This window comes from Montipora foliosa, chromosome 13, assembly GCF_036669935.1.
Source record: "Montipora foliosa isolate CH-2021 chromosome 13, ASM3666993v2, whole genome shotgun sequence".
NCBI lineage: Eukaryota > Metazoa > Cnidaria > Anthozoa > Scleractinia > Acroporidae > Montipora > Montipora foliosa.
In genome coordinates, this window is record NC_090881.1 from 569,418 (window position 1) to 580,817 (window position 11,400).

The window sequence follows — 11,400 nt, forward strand, 5'->3', positions numbered from 1 at the left end:
GTTCCGCCTTAGGCACAAAGGAAAAGTGGCATTTCTTAAACGCGGGATCAATTGCCTCCAGAAACTTGGCGTTATAACTTCCTTTCACATTATCCCCATGTATCCAGTGTAAAAGCACTCGGAGTAAACTATGCCCAAATAAGGAATCTTTTTCCAAATATGGTTTTTCCCCCAGTTTTGGGGGAAAAAATGGAGTCATTCCGAGCAGGCGCCTGCAAGTAATACAGGACTTTCTCTTTTCCCGCCTGGGTTCCAGGTCTATTTTCAGGCCGGGGTAAGAGGGAGTCCTGGAACAGGACTACTCTGTCTCAAGTTAAGAAGCCATTACTCCAAAACGGCTACGCGGGAGCCATCATTTCTTACAATATGAAGGGAATCTTAAGGAAACATCAGAATGATGTGTCACACCCTATTTCCACAGTTTCTTAAACAGATGTAATCCTTGTTTTGCCCTATTTAGGTTTTCAAAGTGAAGTGATCAACGCTGTCTCAACTCTTGTAATAGTAAGTTCTATGGTTACGTGAAGCTTAAATTGATATTTCAAAACACCCGCCGAATCAAGTCTTTTTTCCCCAACAAAGATCGTTTGTGTAGATCTCAAAAACCCAAGGTTGTGTACAAAGCCTGTTGTTGGATTGTAATAACTTTTACCTTGGTGAAATGAAACGTGGTTTGCATGACCGGAAGACGGATCATTAGAGAGCCCTTACAGGTAACGTTTACACTTCCGCTGTTGCGGATCACACAATCAAATAAAACCGGTCACAACAGCAAGTGGGACCATTTTGAAGTTTTCGAAAATGGAACATCTGGTTTACACTGTAAAATAAAAGAAAGCTTACTAACACGCGAACTTAAAGCAACGTTAAACGAAAACCTTGGCAGTTAGAGACTCTGTCTTTGTTTACCAATTAAACAAGCCAGCTTTCATTGCTTATATTACATTTATTTGTTAAGAAAATTGTTCTTAATCTAGTTACTAGTCCCTCTCAAAGTTTTACACAAATACATTTTTTAAATTTGTTCAACCGTCACTTCTGAAGATGTATGTTGTGTCATACGAAACGTCAAGTTAAAATGCATTAAATATGTTTATGACTACAGTTTGTTTAAAGGACCATCTCCCAGATTCTTACACGTTTTTACACTGTGAAGAACAAGGTGTGGCAGTCTCTTAGCTCTTCGTTAAATTCTACTATATTACTACTTAAATTTTCTCTCAGCCCCTGACCACATCGAGTCGCGAAAAAGTTCCTAGCTTTATCAGGGTCGTAACGAGGTATATTTCTTCGTAACTGATCCGATATTTTTACCCAAAATTTTGAACCCCGATCCCAAAACTGATGAGAATTTTGATCCCTGAACCCGCAAAAATTTGATCCCTGATCCCTCATTTCATGAAAAATATTGCTGATCCCGATCCCACGCGTTGTGATTCCAGATCCCAGGGCTGTGATCCTTGATCCCGGCCCTTTTCGGACCTTCGATCCGTGATCCCATATACCTTGTTACGACCCTGCTTTATAGTCGATCACAACGGATACAAGGGATGGTGCAAAGAACACACTCTACTCTCCTCTTCTGTTACTAGTGGGTTTGGAAACTCAGTTGGCAAAAATGAAATGCAACAGGAAATGAAATTGTTTGAAGATGCTATAGAATAAAAAATTGCAAAGGACAAGCATCAATCCACCAAGACTCATAAATTTATGATAGCAAGCTTTCCTTTAGCAGAAACAAAATTAGGCCTCATTTACACCAGGTTACACGGCTTTTGTTCAATTCAAGCAGTTTTTACGATGAAACCACCTTGATAAGACGGTGATAGCCTGATATAGCTAAAGCCAAGAGGTTTGTGCAGAAACAATCATAAAACAGTAGTAGGTGCCAATAGGTGGTCCTAGTACAACTTTTGAGAGAGACAAGTGCAATTTTGGCAAGGTGAAATATCACAGAGGCCGCTTCATTGAGGGACAGTGAGTCTTTGGTGACATTTGCCTAGAAACCAAGGCCTGTTTCCTTCTTCTGGTAGGTCATAATCCACGTTTAAATATTGTCAAGGACGCGCATAATTAGCAATATGTGGGAAAGTCAACATTGCTAACAAGACTAGGGCTATCATCATGTCAAAGATAACCCTAAAGGCTGGTTTGCACTATCGACAGAGTCGGAGTCGGAGTCGTAATCGGAGACGTAAGAGCGCGTATGACCTGGTAAAAATCAAAGATCGGAGTCTTAAGCGGAGTCATAAGTTCGACGGAAAGTCGAAAGAATCAGAACGTTCCCATTTTCTTCTGACTCCGCTTGTGACTCCGTCGCTTATGATCCAGTGAAAACTAGATTGTCGGATTAGGAAGTAGAAGCGAAAGAACCAACCAATCACAGTGCATGGACTCGAATATTGCAACTGGTTTATTCTTCCGCTTCTGCTTCTGACTCCGACAATGCAGTTTTCACTGGATCATAAGCAACGGAGTCATAAGCGGAATCGGTGTTCTGCTTCCGACTCCGACAGTTTGATTTTCACAAGATCGTATCGCTATGCGCGTCTGATTACGACTTCCACTCCGACTCCGACTCCGTCGATAGTGAAAACCAGCCTTAAACGTCGTCAACCCAGACACACGCATCCACACGCTGGGCTTGAAACTAAATCGTAGCAAGAGAAAATGAGGGGACAGAGAAGGAGGCTCCCGGTCCAGCCCTTGGGATATGTCATGTCCACGAAAGTTATTTTTAGACGAGCGGAAGTCTTCCGAGACGTCCGCATGCAGGCCAACCTCGGTCCGATGTTTGAAAGAAAATATATATTCATCAGCCTTCCACGTGCGCCATCATTTTCTCTTTTCACTAAGAACCTGAGAGCGAAGCAAGACTGCATGCGGACGTCTCGGAAGACAGACTTCCCCTAGAACAAAGACTTCCGCTCGTCTAAAAATAACTTTCGTGGACATAACATATCCCGGCCAACCCCTTGAGCCTCCCTCTCTGTCCCCTCATTTTCTCTTGATCGTAGGGATTACACGAAGAATAGTAGATCTCCAGCAGGAACACCCAAGGATCTGTTTGAAAGCTACTTACAAGAGTGGTTGTCTCGTCGACGGTACAAATATGAACCCTTCGGATAAATTATTGAGCATATCGCCATTGTGGGATAACAAGCAAAACGCATATAGAATGCACCGATTGTGATCCAGGAAATGCTACGCTTTATGCAGAAAAGCAGGAGTGCAAAGGTGAAGACAAAATGATACAACGGGCACTAAGATCAAAAAGGTTAAAAAAAACGAGTTTTGCTGATGTACTTTATTCCACTTTATCTCTGAAAACGAGATCATTGACAATTTGATGTATTTCATTGAAACACGGCAGCTTGGCTTGGAACAAGAATCGGCAAAATACGGCAATGCAACCAAGAAAGGACGAGCGTCAAATTAGATGCGCTCCAACGCTAAATTACCTTTAGGTGCTTTAAACAAACTTCTGAAATCACAGGCTAGTAAAATTTCCCCCTAATTTTACAAGAACTCATTGCGATTACGTGTTTATAACATAGGGAAAAATTTTCATGTTACTGTCGAGGCACATCAAACTCCAGTTGGGAAAACGGATCAAAAAAGCACTTGTTCCCTCGCCTTTTAGAGCAAAACAAACAAATTAACTTTTTCTTTATGTCCTAAAGAGTTCAGGTAATTGTTATTTTATTCGAGTTGACAATAAAAATCCGATTTTCATTCCTGAAAAAAGGAAAAACCGATTAAACCACTTTTTAAAATACGCATCCACTTCAAATAACGCATCCGTAAAAATGACCAACGGTTTAGTGTCCATGGAGAGAATTTGTGAAGTAACTTGTTCCACCAAGTACGAGCTATTACTGATATTCTGTTTTGCCGTTGTCGCTCTCTTTCGCTCTTCTCTCGTTTCTGTTCCAGTCATAGGCCCTCTAGGCGTCATGCAACCTTATTAGAGCGTCTAAAGATATGCCAAAAATTGCAATACAGAGAAAAAGCAGCTCTAAAGAAATTTAAAAAAACTGTTAGCTTCAAGTTTATATCCCTCCAATGCTTGACTTGAACAGCTACGTAGCCACCAGTGTGGACCACAGCTATCACGATAGGTCAAACTGGATTGAAGCCAGTGAAAAATGCAGAAAGAAAACATTTTCCACCTGAACACGAGTAGCGTTGACTGTTAAGAGCTTTATTTGATGTAGTATGGCCGTGTAGCCGCGTCGAGCCGCAGAGAGCGCGCGAAAAATAAAACCTCGTTTACGTTTAGGTGAGTTAAGCTGGGTTGTGCCTGCAATCCAATCGAAAACCAGTACCTGGCCAGTGGTCAACTTTAAAAAAGCTGACTTGACTGATTTAGAGTGTAATGTGAAGTGCTAGTTTTGTACCCCATATGAACCATGTTAGCGTTAGCCCTACTAATGGAAATGGGCCCACACAAGGACAGAGAAGAACTTTCCCACCCTGGTCAAAGTTTTTCTCTGCCCTTGTCTGGGCTCATTTCCATTAGTAGGGCTAACGCTGACATGGTTCATGTGGGGTACAAAACTAGCACTTCACATTACACTCTAAATCAGTTAAGTCTGTTGAAATTTAAGTGCTACACGGCCAACGTTGTAAAAACGTAACCATTCATTTTAAAAAAGCTGACCTGGGTGAGCTCTAAGCTTGAGCCGGCGACATGGTCACGTGATACTGGTCAGCAGATACCTTTTTTTCACGGTTGTCAATTGATCATAACATGGATGTCCAATATCAAAGATGTATGCAGTAAGCTAGCGGGATACTGGTCACATTTGCATAAATGGAGAGCTGGACAAATGTGCGAAAGTTCGTAAGGACGTACCGATGGTCGGTTGATGACGTCATGGCTGGAAAACCAAAATTTCTCGCATCAATGGGTTACCATATTTTCTTAACTATGGTGCTCCGCGCATGACTTCGTGCTCAGTGAGCTCCGCTAAGAACTCTTGAAAAGCGCCTAGATTGCTGAAAATTTTTGCAATTTCCTCATTTGAGATATATGATTTTCCTTTAGAATGATTTTATTATTTAGCCGAATCAATTGTCCCACAAGTTGGAGAAGCTCCACGTCAACATAAAGCAGATCAAATCAAATGCCCCTTTGGATAAGAGGTGAAAGCCGGAAGATCCGAAAAAAAACTTTTGAAGCAGACTAGAGAACCAAAACATCCAACCTACTAATGAGGGTATACTCATTAGTCATTTTAACTTCAGTGTTCCTCACAAGAAGGCGCCAAAAAGGTTTATCATTTTTCAAAGAACAGCAGCCCAATTGAAACGCCGAAAAAATCTCCACCGCCAAAGAAATAGTATTTTTGGCAGCAATAGTACCCATTATATATGGCATAATTTTGCTACAACATATAGTACTGGAAACGTTTTGTGCATTTGCGCATGCCGAGTTACTTTAAGGTGATTCCCTTGTTTTGCACCGAGTATCTTATACTGCGCATATCATTGCGACCTCGGAGATGGCGGGGTTTCACGTCGGTCATCTGAAGAGAGGCAACAAAAGCCGCTTTTGCTGTTCGAAAGCTTTTAACTGCAATCATGATGACTCTTCTCGGTTAAGGACGTTCGCGCTAATTGTTTGTGCGCAACTTTTACTGCCCAGGTAACGCCACTGTAATTAATTAAGATCTTATCACGATCTTATGGCGACAAAATTGCCGGGGAAAAATTTTCAGGTCGCCTAAAGAATGGCACATTTATTTCCAATTCATCGTGAGACGTTAAAGAGAAAGGACCGGGAGGCTGGAAAAGGTCGCTAAGGAGGAAAAGTTAGTTTTAGTCAGCGACGTTGCGTAAATTTAATGAGTTTGGTTTTTTTAAAATGTTTTTATTACGCTACGAACTTCTTAGTCCAAAGTGAATGCATGTTGTGAAGTTCTTTTCCTTTACTTTCATGAAAATAGAGTAGAATTATCTTCTCTTCCTAATCCACTTGAATAGTGCGGACCTATGAGGAAACAGCCAGAGATTATATTTCACAAAAACCACACTCCAGAAGATGAGAAAGACGGCAATGGAGAGATATGATACAAAACCCTAACCAAATAAAGATAACGCCTGTTTGAAACTTCGTTTCTGTGCTCGATATATATATATATATATTTTTTACAAAAATCTTTCATCGATCGATCCTCTCTTGGGTTCCAGTCCTTCCCCGACAGGTCACGCAAAATCGTGACAAACTAAATTTTCTAAGAGCTTCGCCAGTCGCAACATCAAATCGATTTTACTCGTTTAGATCATCGGTGACCCCTATTTTTTTAAGACAAGAATCACTGGCTCTCCTTAAAATCTACAAATTATGATGAAATGAAAAAAATCATAATGTCAGAAGTTATCTTTTTATTTTTTTTTTCTTTCCTTGTGTCCTGAGTTCCGGAAGTAGTTACAACAGGTAGCGCTTGCGAAAACGCTCGCTAAGGTTTAACTCTATTGTTTACGACATTCCCAGCGCCCAGCGGCATGTTATTGCATGTTATTATCCAAAAAAACCCACTCTTTCTATGCACAAAAACCTTCACTCTGACATATTATTTTTATGATTTTCGACGGATGAGTAGATGAGGCTAGATCCCGTTATGATAGCCTATCTATCGAAATTAGGGCATTTTCCCCTTGCGTTTTTCTCCTAAACAAAGTCGGTGACTTTGAATAAATGGCATGCAGCGCGAAAACAAGCACGGTGACCACATCTTTTTATTGCATTTTTAAAATGTCCTGCGTATGATTATCAATTGTGCCAACTTTGATAAAAATCTGAATAGTACGTCATTTTCATGGGAATTATTTTAAGAGATTTACTCTTACAATATCATTTTTCTCAATGAAAAGTAAAATCGGTTTTTTCCCATGTTATTAAAAAAGGAAATCTATGTGACGCCATAACAAGTACTGAAAATTATCTGTGCATTTACCGAGTTACTGACCGCAGATCGAATCTGTGCTTTGACCTACAATCTTGGACAGAATAAAATGGAACAGAAATGCCCCCTCTCCCCCAAATCAAGGATGAAGGTGCGTGAAGGTCAAAACGCGCCATTTTCCCATCACTGATTTTGGGGGGAGGGGTGGTCTCAATGTTCCATTTAATTTGTCCAAGATTGCAATCTTGGACAGAATAAAATGGAACAGAAATGCCCCCTCTCCCCCAAATCAAGGATGAAGGTGCGTGAAGGCCAAAACGCGCCATTTTCCCATCACTGATTTTGGGGGGAGGGGTGGTCTCAATGTTCCATTTAATTTGTCCAAGATTGTTGGTAAAACCTTATCTACCGTAACAGAAAGCCTACCTTGGTTTCTTACAGAAGCGGTCAGATTATGACTAGACTTTTGTTTACTTTATTTTCGGCTCTGGTTACACTTGTAGTGCCAGTTGAGAATTCGTGATTTCAATTGCCCGTACAGGAACAGAAATATTGAACGTCGTCATTGTATTTACATCCTTTCAGTTAACGGGGTCGCTTTAAAAATACAAACAACAGATCTGCATATTTGTGGTGATCGAGCGCATTGATGAAACTAGAGGTATTATTGATCAAGTCGCACGATACAGTTCCAGAAAATGAATCAATCCGAGAAAGGAATAGATATGACGTCATGGCGGCCATGTTGGTGTTCCAAAACAAAGGAATGGCGGCCATGGTGGTGTACCAAATTAATCCTCCGCGAATTGAACTCTATTTTTATGCAAATAGTTTGTTTTGTTTTAGTATTCCAATATGGCTCCTGGTCACGTGAGTGAAAACGCTCTAATGTAAGCACCCGCTTCTTTCGAGTGAGCGTTGCGTGACATCGCCAAAAGTGGTTGATGAGAAGACTAGCAACACGTATGAGTGATGCTATTTATCAAAACTTCGGCAAGCTGTGTAGTGGTGTTTTTTATTTTATTATTATTATTTTTATTTATGTATTTTTTTTTCAGGAAACAGACGTTGCAATTTGTCTTTGGTTCATACGCAATTGCTAATCGATATAACAATTCTTTTGTTTTGAGCCATTTTAGTCCGGTGTACAAAGACTGCTCTCGGCAATAGTATCGATTAATCTCAAACCTCTGCTGGCGGATAATAGTTGGATCAATAGAACAAGTAAATGTGACAATAAGCTTAAGACCCAACTCAACCCTCCCACAACAAACAAACAAACAAACATCAAATTGTTTCTGGGATGCATCTAGATTAAACTTGCATTTGATGCAAAACTTCTATTCTCAGTAAAAATGTCAAATAATTAACGGATCTGAATATCTCAACGAAAGGAAAGCAGCTCAATCACACTCCCTAATTTCTGATTACTGCTAGTTTCTAGATATAAGTAATGTCAAAGTTTCAATGAGGAGAAGGGTAACAGAACACTTCATATCGCTTATCAAAATCGGTTAGCATGTAATTCGGGTCATTCCTGGACATGCCCAGTGAGTATTTCCTTACCTTGTGTTTTATTAAGAGACAGGCAGTTTCCGTTCCCAGGATTCCCGTAAGTTGCATAATGTGCCATGAACCCTGGAGCTGAAACAGAGGAACCAGTAACGAATCGAACATGCAGGACATTGCTCGTGCTCCAAACACACCAGGGACGTTGATAACCACAGCGTTTTTTATTTGTATGGAACTCGATGGATAATTTGTGTCATATACTTTGACGTAGTTATGTAAACAGTGACCTCCACCATATTCTAGACCAAAGTAAGAAAACCGGAAGTAAATGTAGCTGCCTGGTGTTACAGTAACAGACCAGGTCCAGTTCAGGTGATGTGGGTAGCTCAATGGATAATTCGGACTTGAGAATGTTCCTTGAAGATCAGTCAAGTTGTGTGCAAACGACCCTAGGAAAAACAAGAGCACACTGTTAATCTTAAAGCATATTTGTTTGCTACCCATAATTTCATTCTTCTCAATTGCCAGGGAAAAATCAAGCAACTACCAAGAACATAAAAAAATCAATTTACGAAACAAAAGTTTGAAAATGGGAAACTTTTGTAACAGGATCCATCGACGACTCCAGTATGGGTTTTATACAATATTCTACGTCAGATTTGGACAGGACTAACTAATTCAGTCTAAGTTTAGGATGTATAAATTATCACTTAATGAGCATCATCCGAGATTTCTAATTAGGTTAGCTACAACATGGGTAAATACCGAAGTGCATAACAGAAACAATTGATGTAAAACTATAGAATGCATTTTGGTAGTTGTGGTTAAAACAAAAAGCCGTAAAGAAGAAGCATGAGATGCAATGGTCTTATAGCTTTGCCGCATCAGTCCAGAAACTATCTATAAATCTATAGTGATCACATTTAAAAAATAATTAAAATAAAAACAGACCATGTGCCTACGCGCCGTGAAATAATGAAGAAATATTGCAGGCTTAGAACATATGCTCGATTTGCTCGCGTTAACCTGCGCTACCTGCGACTTAGCTTGGAGCTTTTCTCTTTGAGTTTTTCTCCGCGAGTAAAATTGCGTTTATTTATTGATATTTAGCAACCGCCTTTTGCGATGTTACGCAATGCTTCCCCCAAAGAAACGGCTGCTCAACAACAAATAAGGTAAGGCAATTAAGTGTAACGAAAATCATTCATTGCGATTTCTAGCAACCCCATGTAGGTATTTAGATTAAAACGCCGAAAAGATCTCGACCGCCCAAGGAAAAGTACTTTTTTCGGCGGTCATAGTCCCAGATTATGCGCCGATCAAATCGAAACTTCAACATTCCCCCACCCCCCGGGCAAACATTTGACTATCTTTAGTGTCCGGGAAGTGGGGAATTTGACCTTTGCCTGTGTGGGGTGGGGAAAATTGAACCGGAAGTGTCAGGTTTCAAATGATTTGTTTTCGGGCGCCGAAGTCGCTAACAGCTATAAAACACGTGTTTGGACACGATGGAAGAGTTAAAAGGAAGAGATGTAGTATTTGTGAGAGATTTGCTTACAAAAAAAGGGCTTCAAAAGGTCTTTATTAAAGACAAGAGGAGCCGATGCCGATTGTTCTTTAGTAGGGTACGACAGACAAATCCGACGATAGGGTGGTGCACTTGAACACCATTTTGGCCCAGGGGGGCGGGAATTTGAACGATCCAATCTTCAAAAGTTCAAATACCCGGGCTTTGCCGGAGGGGGGCGGTTAAAGTTTCGAGTTGATCGGCGCATTATTTCCGACAGTATATACACCTAATTGCAAAAACGTTGTCATAGAAAAAAGAAAAAAAGAAAAAGCCAAATAGGAATTAATTGGGATAATAAGCCCACTGAATTTATTTGCAGCATCCACGCATGAACGTTGTATTTGCCTGTTGGAATTTGCTATTGTTCTAAAGCTGGAAAACAATAAAAAAGATTCTGGGGAAATGCAACGGCTGTAAATGAATCCAACCTGCCCGAGAGAATATGCTTAATTATAGCCTAATTAATTCAAATCCTATTCAGTTGGCTTTTTCCCTTTTTCATTCTTCTAAGACAACGTTATTGCAATTAGGTGTAGTACTAGAAACTGTTTGTGCATTTGCCGGGTTACTGGCCGCAGATCGAATCTGTGTTTTGACGTAAGCAAAACGCCATCTACCGTAACAGAAAGCCTTACTATTACCTATCTTTTTAACAGCCGCAGTCAGATTTTGAGTATACTTTTGTTTGCTTCGGTTTCAGCTCTGTTTACATAGTTACATAGTGGTAGTTGAGAATACGTGAAATTGCGCGTACAGGAAAAACTGACTTTGAAGATAATAAAGATATTGAATAATGCCATTATATTTACATCCTTTCATTTTTTCAGTTGACACTATCGCTTGGAAAATACAAACAACAGACCTGCATTTTTGTGGTGATCGAGCGCATTGATGAAACGGGAGGTATTATTGGGCGAGTCGCACGGTACAGTTCCAGAAAATGGAAATGTAGCTGTGATTGCCTCAATCCGAAAGAGGAATCTGGTTTCAATGTGAGCAACCGTTTCTTTTGTGGGAGTGTTGCGTGACATCGCCAAAAACGGTTGAGAAGGAAACTAGCAACAAGTATGATTTATGCTATTTGTCAAAACTTTGAAAAGTTGTGTACTGCCGTTTTTTTGTGTGTTTTTTATTTTTATTTTTAGGAAAAAGATGTTGCATTTCGTCCTTGGTTCATACGCAATTGCTAATCGATATAACAATTCTTTTGTCTTGAGCCATTTTAGTCCGGTATATAAAAGTCTGCCCTCGTCAATAGTATCGATTCTCAAACCTCTGCTTCCAGATAATAGCTGGATCAACAGAACATGTAAATGTGACGATATAGTAAAAACCCAACACAACCTCCACGCAGCAAACAGACAAACAAACAAACATAAATATGTCTCTGTGATGCATCTAGATTAA